This window comes from Oncorhynchus masou, chromosome 30 (assembly GCF_036934945.1).
Source record: "Oncorhynchus masou masou isolate Uvic2021 chromosome 30, UVic_Omas_1.1, whole genome shotgun sequence".
Classification (NCBI taxonomy): domain Eukaryota; kingdom Metazoa; phylum Chordata; class Actinopteri; order Salmoniformes; family Salmonidae; genus Oncorhynchus; species Oncorhynchus masou.
Window position 1 is genome coordinate 3,915,262 of NC_088241.1, and position 21,341 is coordinate 3,936,602.

A 21,341-nucleotide genomic window follows, 5' to 3' on the forward strand; every position below is an offset into this window, starting at 1 on the left:
TGGATACCCTGGGTCAGGTCACTGTGGATACCCTGGGTCAGGTCACTGTATCAAACCCAGGTCAGGTCACTGTGGATACCCTGTGTCAGGTCACTGTGGATACCCTGGGTCAGGTCACTGTGGATACCCTGGGTCAGGTCACTGTGGATACCCTGGGTCAGGTCACTGTGGATACCCTGGGTCAGGTCACTGTGGATACCCTGGGTCAGGTCACTGTGGATACCCTGGGTCAGGTCACTGTGGATACCCTGGGTCAGGTCACTGTGGATACCCTGGGTCAGGTCACTGTGGATACCCTGGGTCAGGTCACTGTGGATACCCTGGGTCAGGTCACTGTGGATACCCTGGGTCAGGTCACTGTATCAAACCCAGGTCAGGTCACTGTGGATACCCTGGGTCAGGTCACTGTGGATACCCTGGGTCAGGTCACTGTGGATACCCTGGGTCAGGTCACTGTGGATACCCTGGGTCAGGTCACTGTATCAAACCCAGGTCAGGTCACTGTGGATACCCTGGGTCAGGTCACTGTGGATACCCTGGGTCAGGTCACTGTGGATACCCTGGGTCAGGTCACTGTATCAAACCCAGGTCAGGTCACTGTGGATACCCTGTGTCAGGTCACTGTGGATACCCTGGGTCAGGTCACTGTGGATACCCTGGGTCAGGTCACTGTGGATACCCTGGGTCAGGTCACTGTGGATACCCTGGGTCAGGTCACTGTGGATACCCTGGGTCAGGTCACTGTGGATACCCTGGGTCAGGTCACTGTGGATACCCTGGGTCAGGTCACTGTGGATACCCTGGGTCAGGTCACTGTGGATACCCTGTGTCAGGCCACACACACAGTTTCAACTGGAAAGCCACAATAAATAACAATAAATAAATAAATACAGAGCAATCAAGAGATCAAGGTCTCATCCTCACTCCCTCCTTCCCTCTTGGTCTCTCCTTTTCTCTCGCTCTTTTTGCAATCACAAAAAACAAGGAGTGCATGATCAGAAGACATTCTAAAGAAGGAAACTTTGGAAAGGAATTGTCCCCTGTCGATGTCAACAAGTAAACGCTAAAGCAAAAAACACACCTCTCATTAACAATCATCCAATGACCCTGCAGATGTAGTCTAGTTTTGGTCAGGCATTTTTCACAGAGCACTAGACTGCCCTACCAAGCAAAAAGGCAGTAACTGCTCATTTGGTCGAAAATTGATTGTCATTTTTGCTACATTAAATACATGCTTAATCATGAGGACAAGTATCCTGCCTCTTTTGTATTGTATTCTGGAGAAAATGTGGCTCATGTTAGCAGTAACTGCATAAAGTTACTGTGAAACCAAGGTAAATGAAATACATTTTTTCTCAGTTCCACTCTGAGGTAGGGTAGTAGAGCCCCACAGAGAATCGAACCTATGGAAGCAGTGTCCAACCCTTCTAGCAGTCTGCAGCAGAGAACCGGGCAAATTAAGACAGGTCTTTCAACCAACCCTTGGCTCTAAAATCCCAGGATACCCTTAGAGCCATCCCACTGGGAACAGACATCAATTCAATGTCTATTCCACATGGATTTAATGGAATTTCATTGAAATGACGTGGAACCAACAATGATTCAACCAGTGCGTGCCCATTGGGATCTCAATCTATAGCTCTGGTGCTCCTGTGCTTGATCAAACTGATTGATTAGGAAGAAATAAACTGAAATCTTTGGTATCATCGGTGCCTCATAAAAGGGCATGAAAATCTACTTACAACAGACAGCAAAATAATAAGCCTTATTAAAATATGACTGTTACTGTTAGATAATGTCTATCTTCAATAGGAAACCTGGTGACTTGTTGCCCTTGGCGACTAGCTCCACCAATAACCACTAGAGGGTAGTAGGGTACACCCAAAGTCAAACAGCAGATTCCACACCTACTACTATACTTACCTAACTTAGCAGGCGTAAAACAAACACCTGAGCGGGTCGGAAGGAACCGGAAGCTACCGGTTTTCAGGCTTTGTGTCTTCTCTGCTTTTCCACTGAAAACCGGATGATTCTGGTTTCTTACTACCCCGCTGAGAGTGCTAGTATAGTGACATGAAGAGTGATAGGGTTTAGTAGTGCCAGATGGATGTTGTACATATTGTTTGAACTTCAATAACATTTGATTGTTATATTACTCTAACAGCACTCTGCTCAAAAATACATGATTTCTTTTTTTTTTTTACATCTGGACACATCATTTTTCTCAGCTTCTGACTTCAGTTTGCATAGTGAGAGAAAAGAACCCCATATCCCCATCAGCACATCTATGTGCAAAACATTCCCTCAATAAAGCCTTTTTTATGTACAGCTAATAAGAATAACCACAGCATGAAATAAAATAGAAATAATGGAAAATAGAAATAAAAGACAACTGAAATAAAAACAGAGAGCCATGAAACAACAATAACAAATCAGAAAACCCGTTTTCCATTATTCTTTTTGTATCGTTTAGTCTTTGTCTATTGTTTAGTCTTTCTCTAAGCGCTTTGTAAGAAGGAGCAGGTCCATTCACCTGAGTGAGATCCCCATCCATACTGGAGGTGCCACGCACACACACATACACGCACAAACACATGCACACACATACACATCCATGCACACTCTACTCTTCCTCTCTTCTCACTCGTCTTCCTCATCCTCCTCTGCCTCCTCCTCCTCCTCCCATCTTGCATGCTGAAGTGCAGGAGAGTGGCCCCCGCCTGCCTCCTCCCCCTCCACCCCTCTCACCCCCAGCTCCAGGCCTCTCCACAGCAGAGCAGAGTAGGGTAACCTGTGAGGCCCTAGGAGGGCTATAGCTTGCTCCCCGTCAGCCTCCTCCTGGAACACCATTTGACCTCCAGCCCCAGCCTCAGCCCCATCCCCCAGGCCAACCATCCCAGGACGGGGGTGGAATGCTGAGGCGTGGGGCTGCAGGGCCAGATTCTCCAGCGGGTCGAGTCGGTCTGGAGAATACCCTCTTCCTCCTCCTCTAACCCTTCTGCCCTCTTCCCCGTGGTCAGCCCCAGGCCCGCGCCTCGGCCGTGCCCGGGTACGGACCTCCAGGCAGCTGAGGCCCTTGCGGTGGCGCTGGAGGTGGTCCTCACGGGCGAAGGCCTTGTGGCAGAGCGGGCACTCGAAGGGGCGTGCCCCACTATGGAGAGACAGGTGGTTCTTCAGGTCGTAGGAATGCAGGAAGCGGGCAGGGCAGTGGGGGCAAGGGTACGGACGCTCCCCTGTGTGTTTACGCATGTGGATCTTCAACTTGTCATTCCTGAGAGAGAAAGGAAAGAGGATAATGGCTCAGCATCATATGTAACAATGTAATAGCTCTGTAATCTGTTATAGATAATAGTGTTAAACACACAGGTACATACCTGGTGGTAATAGTGTTAAACACACAGGTACATACCTGGTGATAATAGTGTTAAAACACACAGCTACATACCTGGTGATAATAGTGTTAAAACACACAGCTACATACCTGGTGATAATAGTGTTAAAACACACAGGTACATACCTGGTGATAATAGTGTTAAAACACACAGGTACATACCTGGTTATAATAGTGTTAAAACACACAGGTACATACCTGGTAATAAGTGTTAAAACACACAGGTACATACCTGGTAAAGCGGACCCCACAGGTAGAGCACTCGAATGGTTTCTCCCCGGTGTGTGTTCTCATGTGTCTGGGCAGCTTCCCTGCTCCGTGGATGATCTTCTGACAGACAGGACACTGCTGGGGGGTCTGAGACTTCCTCTTCCTACCCCCACCTCCTGCCCCTGTGGCCACCTCTTGCTCTGCCAGGGGGGCTGAAGTAAAGCTGGGCACCCCACCGTTCCCCACTCCCTCCATCTCCTCCTCATCTTCTGACAGCCTGTCGTCTGAGAGGGGAAGAGGGGGGTGGGGGGCGAGGAGGCGCTCCTGAGGCCAGTGCACCCCTCCGTTGACTGCTGTACTCCCTCTCCCTGCATCCCTGCCCTGCTTCCGCTCCCCGTTCTGTCCCGTGGTGGGGGGGTGTTCATCCTGCTCAGGGCTGGGGGGTTGGGTGGAGGGATGAGAGTGGGCCCCGTCTTGAACAGGTGAGGGGTGTGGAGGAGGAGTGGAGGGGTGCTGGTGTGTGTTAATGTTGGGGCGATGAGGCAGTGGCAGGTGGTGCGATGACTCCACCTTGGTGACTCTCCGTCTGTCTATCTTCCTCCGGGAGCCTTTCTTCATCCCCCTCTCCACCCTTCTCTCCCTCTCCGCCTGTACCCTCTCCTCCCCCGTCTCCCACTCTACCGCACCCGCCGTCTCCCCCAGTATGTCTCTACAGGCATCAACCACACACTGGATCCCCAGTAACTGAGCTCCTCTCAACACGTCTCTCATGCCAGAGCTGCGGATGGTCAGGGTGGCCGTGTAGGCAAACTCCAGCAGGGCATCCAGGGCATCGGGCGCGACACAGTCCAGCTGGCACACACTGAACCCTCCTCCTCCTCCCCCCGCCTCGGCCCCCTCCTCCGCCCCCAAACAGCCCGCGGAAGTAGAGGCTGACGGCAGCCATGACGGAGCGGTGGGTAGGGTAGCGGGCACCCCGCGAGGTCAGGGTGAGGTCACAGAGCAGCCCCGCCCTGCGCTGGGCGTTGAGGCGGAATAGGATCTCGCTGCTGTGCTCTGGGAAGGGGATCCCGATCAGACCGTCCTCTCCTGGAGACATCGCCACCTGCAGGAGGGAACAGTTGGTTAGAATAACACACACATTGAAGTTCAGGTTGAATCAAAATAATTCAGTGGCCACAGATGTTTTTTTTTTAACATGAAAAAACAAACAAGAATCAGACAAAGTTTTTTTTACATTTCTTCTGGTGTGGTGAATGTCAAGCAATGACATCAGAACAATATTGTGTATGCTTTTGATATAGATCACATTTCATGGCTTTGAATACCAGGAAACAAATGCTGACATACCTAGAATACCTCAGTGCATGGACGTGTCCTTTGTCAAGTTAAACTGTGTTAGTTAATGCAGTCACGGTGCAGAGATATTTTGGTTGGTACTGTAGCCTCTCATTACTAACGTGACTTCCACAAAGAGCTCTCCTTCACGTGAGGGACCATATTAAACAAGAGCTTAGTGCTATCCCTCCTTCACGTGAGGGACCATATTAAACAAGAGCTTAGTGCTATCCCTCCTTCACGTGAGGGACCATATTAAACAAGAGCTTAGTGCTATCCCTCCTTCACGTGAGGGACCATATTAAACAAGAGCTTAGTGCTATCCCTCCTTCACGTGAGGGACCATATTAAACAAGAGCTTAGTGCTATCCCTCCTTCACGTGAGGGACCATATTAAACAAGAGCTTAGTGCTATCCCTCCTTCACGTGAGGGACCATATTAAACAAGAGCTTAGTGCTATCCCTCCTTCACGTGAGGGACCATATTAAACAAGAGCTTAGTGCTATCCCTCCTTCAATCACTCCTCCCTTCTCCCTCAAACTAACACCCACTCAACCCCAGATTACGACATCAGGAAAAAGTGATTTTGGCAGAGGGGGTGGGAAGGGGGGGACAACTGGGAGGATCAGAGGGGGTAGAGGAGAAGGGGATGCCAGAGTGTGTGTGTGTGTGTGTGTGTGTGTGTGTGTGTCAGTGGTTGATAGTATTAGCTCCTTGATTAAAAATAGAGAGAGAGACGAATGAGAGGAAGAGACAGAAAGAGGAAGGTGAAAGAGAGGAGTCGGACTGTACTGGGGACGACGTCCACACACACACACAAGGTGATAGAGAGGAGTCAGACTGTACTGGGGACGACGTCCACACACACACACACACAAGGTGATAGAGAGGAGTCAGACTGTACTGGGGACGACGTCCACACACACACACACACAAGGTGATAGAGAGGAGTCAGACTGTACTGGGGACGACGTCCACACACACACACACACACAAGGTGATAGAGAGGAGTCAGACTGTACTGGGGACGACGTCCACACACACACACACACAAGGTGATAGAGAGGAGTCAGACTGTACTGGGGACGACGTCCACACACACAAGGTGATAGAGAGGAGTCAGACTGTACTGGGGACGACGTCCACACATACAAGATGAAAGAGCTTTTGCGTGTCACATCGACAAAGGAAGATTCAAGTTATATGGATGTATTTCAAGTCAGGATTCTGCTCACTGAGTCTAACCTTAACAGTGTGCGGTGTGGTACTTCCTGAAACAGAACTTTGACTTTGGTAAAGTGAAAACAGAGAAGGGTTCATGTTGGGTAAAACAAGACGTGTTTAGAAGTGTTTATGTGAGGATAACAGAAGCTTGTTCTTCTCCTCCCTTCTTTTCAAGACCTCATCACCCACTCCGTGTCCTCCCTTTCACACATGCCCTCCAGGGGAGGTGTATAATGGAGGAAGAGAGTGAGAGAGTGTGAAACAGAGAGAGCATTTAGGCCTACAGCGGAAGTTTGTGTCTTACTCCATTTTACTAATCCATAGACTACTTTCTAGGTAGGTTACCAGGTCTATAGAAGTCTATATTGTCTATGTATCCATATAATGAGGTTAATTTATAACACCCAAGGGCTCTCCTCTCCTGTTCCCCTGGCTCTCACCTAACCCCCTCTCCTGTTCCACAGTACCACTCACACCTGAGCAGACCACATTTTCCACAAACAACAGACTAACTCCCCCCTCCTCCCCCACCTTTGTCTCCCTCCCGTAGCAACCACCAACAGCCCCCTAACCATCCTATAATACTGTCCACATAGCACCCTGGAGGGCTCTCCTCGACGACAGTACATTCTGTTTCACCTGACTAACCTGCTACAAGACACACCCCATTAAATACACACACACACACACACACACACACACACACACGTTGCGTGTCTCTCTCTTGGCTCCCCGAGTCCCCATTGTTCAGTTTGTGGTCTGTTGATTTTCATGCAATGTCAAAAACATACACACCCCACCCATAAAGTCCACACACTAACGTTCATATCGTCGCTCTTCAACAGAAACCCCAATCCCACCTGTATCAATAGAAACTTTCCCAAACCTTACCCTCCCAACCTCAACCCATCAGCTGTGTCTAAACCCAAACGGCACCCCTACCTTTCCTGCCTTCATGGCTGATAGAGGGACCGTCGACTGGAGGCGATGCTGTGTCTGTGTCATGGCATAAGTGTTTTTGTACTTCAGTCTTCCTCGCTCTTACTTGCTTCTTCCTTCCTATATTACAGCCTTCTATTCTCCCTCGCTCTCCTTAAACCTTTAACTCTCGAAGTTCAGAGAAGTTGGGGTTACGCGTTCATCCTTGGGGATGTCTACCTCTTTCTCTCTCGCTCGTTCTCTCTCTTCCTGTTTTATGAAAAGAAGGTGCTTGGCGGCGGAGAGAGAGATTGAGAGATACCCCTCCCCCCTTTTCGCCCACGCGCCCCTCTCTCCAAAATACAGTGGGTCCATTTTCTGAAACGAGCGATCGTAAGTTTCCGAAATACACAACTTGCTGGCCTGCCCCTCCCCAACCACAGATCTGACCTCTGACCTTGGCTGATGGACAGGTAGGAGGGATGTTTGTCCATCTGTCTAGACAGGTGAGGGGGAACTTGGGTACAATAGTCTAAAGTGGCCTCTTCTCCTCGAAGAAGGAGGAAGGAAGCCATGCTGGGCTATTGAGATGCAGCCCGTGGTCTCATCCTTCAGCCACTTATGCACAGAATTAAGGATCTTTATGCACCGACATTACTGATGAGGGACCTTGAAAGAAGCTCAAAAATACCATACAACATTGTCAAATATGTGCAAATTTAGCCAAGTCAGCCAACATCAAAATTGTTAAAGAAGAAGTAACGTAAGAACCAAAATCATATTGGTGCTGTGAGTCATAATAGACCCAGCCACAGACATCAAGGTAGGTATTAGATGAAACAACCAACATGCCATATTACAGATGGTCTGTGATGATAAAGTCACATTAGAACAATCCATAAGGCAACTTTGACTGACTCTGTGAAGTCTTCTCCAAATGAAAGCTTGTTCACTAAAACAACTCTTAACATGTAACATTCTCGGTTTGATGCATCAAGCCACCGCCTCTCTCAGAGCAGGTAGGAAGTGATTTCAGGGAGATTTGTTCGAGGTGTCTCCTACGCTCGTAATCATCTAAAACAACGCCCTGGAAAAAGCTGTAGACGAGGAGGACATCGACGGTGCTGCCAGAAAGGTCAAAATCCCCACCGAAAACACTGTGTGTGTGTGTGTGTGTGTGTGTGTGTGTGTGTGTGTGTGTGTGTGTGTGTGAACCTGTCATGAGGCACAAAACAATAAGCCAATAGAAAAGACAACTGTCACAGCTGAGAGAAGGTTTTGTTTAAGAGAAAACTCAATGCTAACAGAATCCCCCTCCTAGAAATCAGAGGAGATAAAAAGAGAGATGAAGTGAAAAGATAAAAAGAGGGGGAGTGAGAGATAAAGACATAAGAGCATACTAGTGTTTAGTTTCCGGCGTAAAATTAAGAAAGCTGTAAGGGGTGGTTTTCGATTCCTCAGAAGGGGGATGTAAGTGTTTTTCAGAAGGGTATACGTGTTGTTCAGAAGGGTATACGTGTTGTTGGGAAGGGTATACGTGTTGTTGGGAAGGGTATACATGTTGTTGGGAAGGGTATACGTGTTGTTGGGAAGGGTATACGTGTTGTTGGGAAGGGTATACGTGTTGTTGGGAAGGGTATACGTGTTGTTGGGAAGGGTATACGTGTTGTTGGGAAGGGTATACGTGTTGTTCGGAAGGGTATACGTGTTGTTGGGAAGGGTATACGTGTTGTTGGGAAGGGTATACGTGTTGTTGGGAAGGGTATACGTGTTGTTGGGAAGGGTATACGTGTTGTTGGGAAGGGTATACGTGTTGTTGGGAAGGGTATACGTGTTGTTGGGAAGGGTATACGTGTTGTTCGGAAGGGTATACGTGTTGTTCAGAAGGGTATACGTGTTGTTCAGAAGGGTATACGTGTTGTTCAGAAGGGTATACGTGTTGTTCAGAAGGGTATACGTGTTGTTCAGAAGGGTATACGTGTTGTTCAGAAGGGTATACGTGTTGTTCAGAAGGGTATACGTGTTGTTCAGAAGGGTATACGTGTTGTTCAGAAGGGTATACGTGTTGTTCAGAAGGGTATACGTGTTGTTCAGAAGGGTATACGTGTTGTTCAGAAGGGTATACGTGTTGTTCAGAAGGGTATACGTGTTGTTCAGAAAAAGGGAAGAGATTCCTGTTAATCAAACAACTGTGAGTCACTTTATAAACGAGGCACACACACACACACACACACACACACACACACACAGTTAAAAAGAAGGAATGATCTTTGACGGTAAGACATTTTCTCTTTCTCTGCCTTCTCTCTTTCTCCCCTCGTCCCCTGTCCTTTCTCGCTCTCTCTTAGTCACCCTGTTTCTAGTTTCTAGTTGTTCAGCAGCCCCTGTTCTAACAGTCAGGGACAGCCATCTCTGGCTGCTGATCCCTCTTTAACTAACATATAGATTACACAGCCACCCAAACATACACTGACGTGTGTTTAACCAACACATTCAAATGACTACAAATCATTTGAAACACAGCTCCTTTTCCCACAAGAATGGAAGTAAAAACAAAGACAAAAACAACCCAAGTGGAAAGTATGTGGAAAAACATGTCAGACTGTTATGTTGAAGAAAACACAACGGCACACCACTTTACAAAACACTTCGTGGAAATGTGAAAGACATTCGGAAGCAGTGAAGACAAACAAATGTGACAAATGAATATAATAGTAACTAAAACCCATATTAAGAATTATTGTTGAAATATGCTGTACGATTGGTATAAACTGTAGGCTATATTACAGTGAAAGACTCACTCCTCATGCTTCAAGTGAATTAAAATCAAACAAATAAAACAAACTATAAACAATGGAACCAGTTGAAAACTGTTTATGTAGTAAATAAGTTCATTTTATTTTCAAAAAATAAAACACTTCGTCATCCCCTTTTCTTTAATGATTGGTGGCCAACTTATCTCTCGGTTTCAGAGCGGATTCTCAACTCCCACTCTTCTGTCGACAGTTGACTACCTTTCCTCCCCTCCGACAATACGGCTTCCTCTTCCCTCGCCTTCGCCATGTACGTCACCCACTCTCTAAAAGCTCTTATAAATGGTTCACTGCCCCGTTATAACTCAAAATGGATTGGAGAAATATGTATATTTCTGGACAGGCAATAACAACCCTTTAAATGGGGCCCTGATAGAATGAATAAGACAAAAACAACTGGACCATCAAAATAATGATTCAACGTATTGTCCTGTTGACTGCAACTTGAACGGAGTTCACCAAGTGAGAGATCAATAGTAGTTGACACAAACAAGACATTAGACTGTTATTACACTGGTGCTTATTTTCCTTACAGCCTGTAACGTCTCCCAATCCACACCAGTTATATCAGCTCTGAACGGCCCAGGGGGGAAATATGACGCTTTCCGTGTGTGTTCATTCATAATATGTTCAAATGCGTTTCACTCGCAGTGTTTTTAGCAAACTTCTAATGCTCTAATGTATTTCACATCCACGTTTCACAGGCCCTAACAATCCACACCTTACCAGAAATACTGTACAAATGTCAAATGCAATGTAAGTTTGCAAAATATAGCTACTTCTTCATTTAGTTTAATTTAGAAAACAACCTTTTTTTCAGTGAAGGCTTAAATAAATGACTATAAAGAAAACAAGGAAACAAGGTTTATGGAAATAATTGCACAATGTACGAACATAAACTCAATAAAAGATATTTGTAAGCAACATTTGTAACCCTGAAAGATGTATTTAAATTGTGTGTGATAAAATATTACTTTTTTTGTTCTGATACAATAAAACGATTTATGAATTAAAAGAATATTATAATATTAGAATAAAGAATATTATGCAAAGCTTAAGAGAGGGGTGGGTGGCAGTGAAATGTGTTATCCCATGATGGCTGAAAGAACACACCCAGCAGACCTACGGAGATGTGTCATTACATACAACATGAAAAATACTCATGGGAGGAGAACATACTATAGGTCCATCAGAACTACACACAAACAAACTCAACGAGAACTCAGTTAAACCAAGAATCAGTTTAAATATGTATAATTTACACGAGACAACCAGAACAGCACAGGTGGAACCAAACAACTGCTGTTCCCAAACAAAACACAACACAGCAAGGCCTGAGAAGGAAATTCTCTGCTCATACCGTTTCTCCTCCTCCACGTGCTCCTCTGGCTCTCAGTGCTTCTCTATCCCCTTCTCTCATTCTCCTTCGCTCACACACTCGTTTAAGCCTCTCTCCCCCTCTTAAACATAGGAGGCTGGGAGAGAGGTGTTGGTTTAGGTGCATCTTCTCAGAGGAGGGGTGAAAGAGAGGTAAGAGGGGACGATGAGAAGAGTTCCTGCCCACACAGAACCTTATTCAGCCCAACACAAGTTGGCAACACTATGTACCTCCTGTATGTAATGAACTATGAATACATTTACAGGCATTTATAAAGCAGCTATAAAGCATTCGCAACATGTCATGAAGGCTTATTGCAAGTATGAATTGTTATTAAATGAGACACATCTCCATTCTCCATCTCTTCCTCCATTATAATCTTCATCATTTACAGTATATCTTGACCCTGCACCGTTTCTGAAGTACAATAAAACCCAGACCCTCTCTACTCCCTCCACTGATAACGCTCCCTGAACCGGATATTTGCATCTTACAAAGAGATATAAAAACAGACCCAGCCAGAGAGAATTTGAATCTTCATTTGAATTCGTTAAAAGGTTGGATAACGAGAATAAAGACAACATTATGGTAATTACCGGTACATCCAAGACGTGGCTTAAGCAATTCTATAAAGATGAAAACTATGTGATTATATAGGGAATAATAATTGCACTCAACCATGTAATAAAGATCTGCCAGGATGGAGGACATTCTTAATAGTGGCAAAGTAACAAAAACACACAAACCATATCCAGGAAAAGGTTCCAATCTTAAGATCCTTTTGTACCTGCATCCAGCCCCTCTGCTTAGCTAAACTGGGGCAGTGTGTGTGTGTGTGTGTGTGTGTGTGTGTTGAGGTCTTAGTTCCAAGAACACATTACATTATTCATTTGACTGGCAGAGCAGTACAGAGCGGAGGCCCTTAACCCACCCCTCCCACCACACCGAGGACATTTTGCATGTTATCCCAATTTACCGATGGGAATCAAGGGTTTTATTCAGGAGGGACGAACGGTACAGAGCCTTCACATAGAAACGTATTGTATAGAGCAGACACGCCTCTCTGCCAAAAACAGGAGTGAGGAGAGAAGAGGGAGAAAAAAAGAGAGAGAAATGTGAGGTTGGAAAGAGGAAAGGGGGTCTGAGATTTGAGGGGAGATCAAGGAGATGAGAAGAATACGGCTGAGGTTTGTTTGACTTTTAAATAGACGTTTTCCTAGAGAACATACCAGGAAAGCAGAGAGTCAGAGAGGAGAGGTGGTAAGACTGTCAGCCAACGAGTGAGTGAGGGGTGGGGGTAAAAAAGATGTAAAGATAGGTATAGAATGAGGCAGGGTGGGGGTAAATCTCACAGGAAAATCAAGCCTTTACCAACAACCTGTGTCAGAAACAAGAAATTAGAGAAGAGTTCTGTTACAAAGAGGGGGGGGGGCAGAAAGGCAGAGAGAGGTGAGACGGAGAGGAACAGTGACGTGAACAGAGGTTAGAGAAACAGAATGTTAGAAGAGAGAAAGAAAGGGGGAGGGAGCGAGAGACTGTGACAGGAAGTAGCTGCAGTGAGTCCTTGCAGGTGTGTGTCTGCAGATGTCTAAGGGGAGATGTGGTAGCAATCGCTATCATTAGCAATCAGTGAAAGGGAGTTTCACAAAGATGGGGAACACACACACACAGGCCTGAGAAAGGATTATTTGTGTTTGTGTGTGTCAATGCATATATGTGTGTGTGTGTGTGTGTGTGGGCTTTACTAGTTCTAACACATGCTGACAAAGTGGTTTCACACCTTCTATCTGTATCTGGTCAGCAGTTTCAGCCGGCCCCCAAGACAACATGTGTGAACAGCAGTGTGTGAATGAGTGGTCCATTTATGTGCAGAACTTGTATGAGTTTGTGTGTTTTTACAAATGGGTGAAAAAAGCTTGTGTGTCTTTCAATGTGATAGTGTGTGTGTCTGTGTGTGACTTGTGTACTTGATACACTGTGTGTGTGTGTCTGCTTGCTGGGTGAAGTTGCCACATCATTAGGGAGGGTCTCGACAGCTGTTCCTCTGTCTTACACATTACCTCCCTTTTCAGAGAATGATGTCGCAAATCACGCTAGGACGGGGATACACACACACAGACACACACCCATACAGAGCTACATGCTCAGACAGCCCTACAAACACACAGACACATACACACCCACACTGACAGACACACATCCACACAGACAGACACACACCCATACATGCTCATAGACACATACCCCTACAAACACACACATACACACAGACACACACCCATACACAGAGATACATGCTCATAGACACATACCCCTACAAACACACACAGACACATACACACCCACACAGACAGACACACACGCACACAGACACAAACCCCTATAAACACACACACCAATGTCGCAAAACTAACTGATCCTGATCGGCTTCCTCTTCCTCTGCAGTGAGGACTGACAACCACAAGGTGAGATGGAGAGATATATGGATGACAAAACAGACAGAAAAGTAAAGGAGGAACAACCATGTCAGCTATTAGAAAGAGACAGTATATAACTTATACGGTATATGTCTACAGGGAGAAAGAGAGAGAGATATCGATAGCGGACAGGGAGAAAGAGAGAGAGATATCGATAGCGGACAGGGAGAAAGAGAGAGAGATATCGATAGCGGTAGGGGACAGGGAGAAAGAGATATCGATAGCGGTAGGGGACAGGGAGAAAGAGATATCGATAGCGGTAGGGGACAGGGAGAAAGAGATATCGATAGCGGTAGGGGACAGGGAGAAAGAGATATCGATAGCGGTAGGGGACAGGGAGAAAGAGATATCGATAGCGGTAGGGGACAGGGAGAAAGAGATATCGATAGCGGTAGGGGACAGGGAGAAAGAGAGATATCGATAGGGGACAGGGAGAAAGAGAGATATCGATAGGGGACAGGGAGAAAGAGAGATATCGATAGCGGTAGGGGACAGGGAGAAAGAGAGATATCGATAGCGGTAGGGGACAGGGAGAAAGAGAGATATCGATAGCGGTAGGGGACAGGGAGAAAGAGAGATATCGATAGCGGTAGGGGACAGGGAGAAAGAGAGATATCGATAGCGGTAGGGGACAGGGAGAAAGAGAGATATCGATAGCGGTAGGGGACAGGGAGAAAGAGAGATATCGATAGCGGTAGGGGACAGGGAGAAAGAGAGATATCGATAGCGGTAGGGGACAGGGAGAACGAGAGATATCGATAGCGGTAGGGGACAGGGAGAACGAGAGATATTGATAGCGGTAGGGGACAGGGAGAACGAGAGATATTGATAGCGGTAGGGGACAGGGAGAAAGAGAGATATTGATAGCGGTAGGGGACAGGGAGAAAGAGAGATATTGATAGCGGTAGGGGACAGGGAGAAAGAGAGATATTGATAGCGGTAGGGGACAGGGAGAAAGAGAGATATTGATAGCGGTAGGGGACAGGGAGAAAGAGAGATATTGATAGCGGTAGGGGACAGGGAGAAAGAGAGATATTGATAGCGGTAGGGGACAGGGAGAAAGAGAGATATTGATAGCGGTAGGGGACAGGGAGAAAGAGAGATATTGATAGCGGTAGGGGACAGGGAGAAAGAGAGATATTGATAGCGGTAGGGGACAGGGAGAAAGAGAGATATTGATAGCGGTAGGGGACAGGGAGAAAGAGAGATATTGATAGCGGTAGGGGACAGGGAGAACGAGAGATATTGATAGTGGTAGGGGACAGGGAGAAAGAGAGATATTGATAGTGGTAGGGGACAGGGAGAAAGAGAGATATTGATAGTGGTAGGGGACAGGGAGAAAGAGAGATATTGATAGCGGTAGGGGACAGGGAGAAAGAGAGATATTGATAGCGGTAGGGGACAGGGAGAAAGAGAGATATTGATAGCGGTAGGGGACAGGGAGAAAGAGAGATATTGATAGCGGTAGGGGACAGGGAGAAAGAGAGATATTGATAGCGGTAGGGGACAGGGAGAAAGAGAGATATTGATAGCGGTAGGGGACAGGGAGAACGAGAGATATTGATAGTGGTAGGGGACAGGGAGAACGAGAGATATTGATAGCGGTAGGGGACAGGGAGAAAGAGAGATATTGATAGCGGTAGGGGACAGGGAGAAAGAGAGATATTGATAGCGGTAGGGGACAGGGAAATGGAAACTAGAGTATAAAAAAACAATGACAGTTAGTCTGATATCCTCTCCAGACCATGTCAACATGTGACGAACAGTGTGTGTTTAGTTTCACAGTCCCAATCAGAGGTCGTAAAGCTCAAAAGGCGGAACACTTCGTTGACATCATCAGGACGATACTGTAGTAGTGTTTTCTGGGCTTTGTCAACAGGGGGGTGAGCGGTTGCTTTTACTGTAATCCGTGGCTGAAAGGGTTGATACATAACTGCATATTCTATTTCAGCTGTCCTTTGAGAAACACAACAGAATGTCTGCATTCCTGTCACTGGTCAGAACACCCACCCATCTCTCGTCCAATTACAGCAGTACAGCACTTTGACTAAAGATTCAAACATTGACGGGGAAAATTCTACTGGTGCTTAGCGAATTAAAAACCGCACTCTCAATGTCTGGATTACTGCCTTCTCATGGTACTGTACTTACAACAGCTACAACATCAAGCTGTCATTTCTCATCAAAATGTATCTAAAAGGTTAGGGGTCATTTTCACAACAAGATCCAGGAGATGATTCTCGGTGGTGTGTCATTGTCTCTTTCCCTGAACCGCTGGCTCACTGTACCTGTTTATGAGCAGCGCCCCTCACTATCTACACCAACAGTTACTCCATTACCAGAAAAACAAATCCTCTTCTCTGTCACTACTTTTTGACACTCTTTTCATCTTAAAGGGGTGTCTGTCATTACAGGAAGTCAAGTATTGCCACTTCCTGCTCTTCCATCCCCCCCGGCAGTAGGCGGGTGGTGTGCGTTGGTAGGCTGGCAGGCCGGTGGTCGAGAGAGAGAGATAGGGCTGTGAAACACAACAGAAACTGGAGACTGAAAAAGGAGAAACGCCAAATGCACTACTTCCTCTAGTGAGACAGATCTACTGGAGGCAAACTAGGCTGTGGGGTCCATGAACATTCAGTAGAGTACCTTAGTCAGTGGCACAGCATCTCGACATTATGGTTAAGGCCTACATGAAGTGTATTGGTTCAAATGTTTTTACTGCCCTTATATGGTAATAACCAAACAGAACATGTCCCTGTCCCTGACTCTGACCTCTGTGTGTGAATGGAATAATGGATAATATGCAGAAACTCTATGATGGCGCTAATAGAGTAGTCTAAAAGTTCAACCCTTCTAGGAGTGGGAAAATGAGGGAATATGGAAAGGGAGTATGGATGGATGAAGGAGCTGAGCAGATAAAGGAGGACTGAATGGGTGGTGTAGGGGAACAGGGAGATGTATGTATGAAGGGATGATGGGGGGGATGAGAGGAAGATACCTTTACTCCTTCATATCAAATGTATAGAAGGAAAGGAAGGAAGCTCTTAAATCTGCTGATGCTGAGTAAAGAGGGGGACTTTGTCCTCCCCCTCTCCCTCCCCCTGTCTTGTCCTCCCACTCAGCCTACTGTATGTATCTGAAACTGAAACCCCTATTGTGAACAGGGGGAATTTATATACGGGGCCACATGCCCTAATTCATATACTTACTGGAATTGTGTGTGTGTGTGTGTGTGTCTTATCTTAAAATGTTCCTCTTTCCTTTAAAGACCATTCACTGTTGTTACACCCCCCAACAACCACCACCCTCACCACCCTACTATAACACACACACACTGGTCACACTTCTGCACGGCCCCAATCACATGATCTGTCACTTGCTCGCAAACACACACACACCCACCCACACACTAACTCTAAGTACAGCGTTTGCTAAATGACTTTATGTAAATGTAGCCATTGCTGGCCCTTGGATTTGCGTGTTCAAGTGAACCGTATTCCAAACACTGAGTCCAAAACCCTGGCTGAGAATCAGTGAAAGAAGACAGGGTAAGACTCTGGAGGGTTCCTTCCTGACACATACTGGACTGCACTAAAATCAGTATCTTATGGGGGTGCCCTAATTCAACACATTTTACATGTATGAAGGTTCACTGATTTTTCTTTTTTATGAGAGTGGCCTGCATCACCCCAGGGCAGCCATGTCATATAATCTCTAGTTTCTACACCTATAGTAGGACAGGCACTGTCAGCAACTGGGACAATAATACTTTCTTTAGTTCAATGCAGTTAATGTGCAACAATCAACATTCCACACCTCTTACCTCCAGTCCATAAACTCAGAGGAGGACGGGTCCCTGCTCTCTTCCTCCCTCTCTATTTTCCACTTCTTCCTGTTTCTGTTCTTCTCCAGCGGAGCCAAAAGGTTTCCAGGGATACAAAGCTGAGGGGATGAGATGTTTGGATGGTTAGATGATTTGAACAAACTTTATTGATCCCAGAGGACTGACAGATTGACACAAGGATACACATACAGTGCCTTCAGAAACTATTCAACCCCTTTTTTTTGTGTTACAGCCTGAATTTAAAATGGATTAAATTGAGATTTTGTGTCACTAATCTACACACAATATCCTAGAATGTCAAAGGGGAATTTAGATTATTAATTTATAAAAATGTCAAAATGCCTTGAGTCAATAAGTATTCAACCTCTTTGTTATGGCAAGCCAAAATAGGTTCAGGAGTACAAATTTGCTTAACAAATCACATAATAAATTGCAGCGACTCACTCTGTGTGCAATAGTAGTGGTTAACATGATATGAATGACCACCCCATCTCTGTACCCCAGACATAGAATTATGTGTAAGGTCCCTCAGTCGAGTAGTGAATTTCAAGCACATAGTGTACAGTGCATTCTGAAAGAATTCAGGACTCCTTCACCCTTTCTACATTTTGTTACGTTTCAGACTTATTCTAAAATTGATTAAATCTTGTTTTTCCTCATAAAATCTACACACAATACCCCATAACGACAAAGTGAAAAACATTTTTATTTTGCTAATTTATTAAAAATTAGAAATACCTTATTTACACAAGTACTCAGACCCTTTGCTATAAGACTTCAAATTGATCTCAGGTGCATCCTGTTCAAATTATAATTATTGAGATGTTTCTACAACTTGATTTGTCACCTATGGTAAATTCAATTGATTGGACATGATTTGGAATGGCACATACACCTGTCTATATAAGGTCCCACAGTTGACAGTTAATGTCAGAGCAAAAACCAAGCCATGAGGTCGAAGGACTTGTCCGTAGAGCTCAGAGACAGGATTGTGTCGAGGCACAGATCTGGGGAAGGGTACCAAAACATTTCTGCAGCATTGAAGGTCCCCGAAAACACAGAGGCCTCCATCATTCTTAAATGGAAGAAGTTTGGAACCACCAAGACTCTTCCTAGAACTGACTGCGCAATCGGGGGAGAAGGACCTTGGTCAGGGAGGTGACCAAGAACCTGATGGTCACTCTGACAGAGCTCCAGAGTTCCTCTGTGAAGATGAGAACCTTCCAGAAGGACAACAATCTCTTCAGCACTCCACCAATCAAGCCTTTATAGTAGAGTGGCCAGACAAAAGCCACTCCTCAGTAAAAAGGCACATGACAGCATGCTTGGAGTTTGCCAAAAAAGCACCAAAAGGACTCTCACACCATGAGAAACAAGATTCTCTGGTCTGATGAAACCAAGATTGAAGTCTTTGGCCTGAATGCCAAGTCTGGAAAAAACCTGGCACCATCCCTACAGTGAAGCATGGTGGTGGCAGAATCATGCTTTGTTGATGTTTTTCAGCGGCAGGAACTGGGAGACTAGTCAGGATTGAGGGAAAGATGAACGGAGCAAAGCACAGAGATCCTTGATGAAAACCTGCTCCAGAGCGCTCAGAACCTCAGACTGGGGCGAAGGGTCACCTTCTAACAGGACAACAACCCTAAACACACAGCCAAGACAATGCAGGAGTGGCTTCGGGGCAAGTCTCTGAATGACCTTGAGTGGCCCAGCCAGAGCCCGGACTTGAACCCGATTGAACATCTCTGAAGAGACCTGAAAATAGCTGTGCAGCGACGCTCCCCATCCAACATGACAGAGCTTGAGAGGATCTGCAGAGAAGAATGTGAGAAACTCCACAAATACAAGTGTGTCAAGATTGTAGCATAATATCCAAGCGGCTTGGTGGTGCTTCAACAAAGTACTGAGTAAAGGGTCTGAATATTTATGTAAATGTGATATTTCTAGAAACCTGTTTTGGTTTTGTCGTTATGTGGAATTGTGTGTAGATTGATGAGAGGAAAAAAATGTTTTAATCCATTTTAGAATAAGGCTGTAAAGTAACAAAATGTGACAAAAGTGAAGGGCTCTGAATGCACTGTATTCAACCACAAAGACCAGGGAGGTTTTCCAATGGCTCACAAAGAAGGGTGCCTATTGGTAAATGGGTAAAAAAAAATTAAAGAGCAGACATTAAATATCCCTTGGAGCATTGTAAAGTTATGAATTACACTTTGGATGGTGTATCAATACACCCAGTCACTACAGAGATACAGGCGTCCTTCATAACTCAGTTGCTGGAGAGGAAGGAAACCTCTCAGGGATTTCACCATGAGGCCAGTGGTGACAGTAAAACAGTTAAAAAGAGTTTAATGGCTGTGATGGGAGAAACCAGAGTATGGATCAACAGCATTGTAGTTACTCCACAATACTAACCTAATTGGCAAAAAATATTCTGTACAGGCATCCTGTTTGCAACAAGGCACTAAAGTAATACTGCAAAAAATGTGGCATAGCAACTCATGTTGAGGGCAAATCCAACACATTACTGAGTACCACTCTCCATATTTTCAAGTATAATGGTGACTGCATCTTCCTATGGGTATGCTTGTAATCGTTAAGGACTGGGGAGTTTTTCAGGATAAATAAATAAATTGAATGGAGCTAAGCACAGGTAAAATCCTAGAGGAAAACCTGATTCAGTCTGCTTTCCACCAGACACTGAGAGATGGATTCCCCTTTCAGCAGGACAATGGTTGAATCTGGGTTTGAAATTCACTGCTCGACCTTATAGATAATTGTGTGTGTGGGATACAGAGATGAGGTAGTCATTTAAAAATCATGTTAAACACTATTATTGCACACAGAGTGAGTCCATGCAACTTATTATGTGACTTGTTAAGCAAATTTGGACTCCTGGCTTCCTATAACAAAGGGGTTGAATACTTACTGACTCAAGACATTTCAGCTTTTTATTTGTAATTCATTTGTAAAAATGTTTTAAAAAAAACATAATTCCACTTTGACATTATAGGGTATTGTCTGTAGATCAGTGACCAAAAAATCTCAATTGAAACAATTTTAAATTTCAGACTATTAAACACAACAAAATGTGGGAATTTTTCTTCTACTTGGACATCAGAGTATTTTGTTTAGATCGTTGACAAAAGAAATAACAATTAAATCCATTTATAATCGCACTTTGATGCAACGAAACTTTGGATAAGTCAAGAGGGTTGAATACTTTCTCTAGGCACAGTATTTAATATCTGATTGGTGAGACAGAGACACCGGGAAGGAAAGGGGTCAAACACTGAGGGAATAAGGTGAAGGAAAAGAGAGACAAACAGGAGATCAAAAGATAAACGAGAAGTGGTATATAAAGAGTGAATAAAAAGAAAGAAAATGAACCTAAACACACAGTGTGTCAGATGATGTGTTAGACATGGTGAGGGGTTCAGGGAAGAGAACAGAGCAGGTGGGGGATGGAGAAAGACCACTTCCCACTTCACCAGACCACAGAGCAGAAGTGGCCTACACTAACAATGAACAGGGCTGGGAAACAGGCACAGCACACACCTGTGTAGGACCTCAGACACACACTGCACTATCCCATACTCAGTGGCAAGAGCAGAGACTATACCCATTATCTGTCATAATTGAGAAGGTGCATGTAAATGTAATTTGGTGTTTGTGAGTGTGTACATGTGAACATGTGTGTGGTAGGGAGAGAGAGGGGTCATGAGAACACTCCGATCTAGTAAATGACCG

At 45.3% G+C, this 21,341-nt stretch overlaps 1 pseudogene; it reads right to left on the reverse strand.

Moving 5' to 3' along the window:
- Nucleotides 1-260: 260 nt before the first annotated feature.
- On the reverse strand, nt 261-7,206 carry LOC135521828 (zinc finger and BTB domain-containing protein 7B-like; annotated as a pseudogene).
- Nucleotides 7,207-21,341: the final 14,135 nt, after the last annotated feature.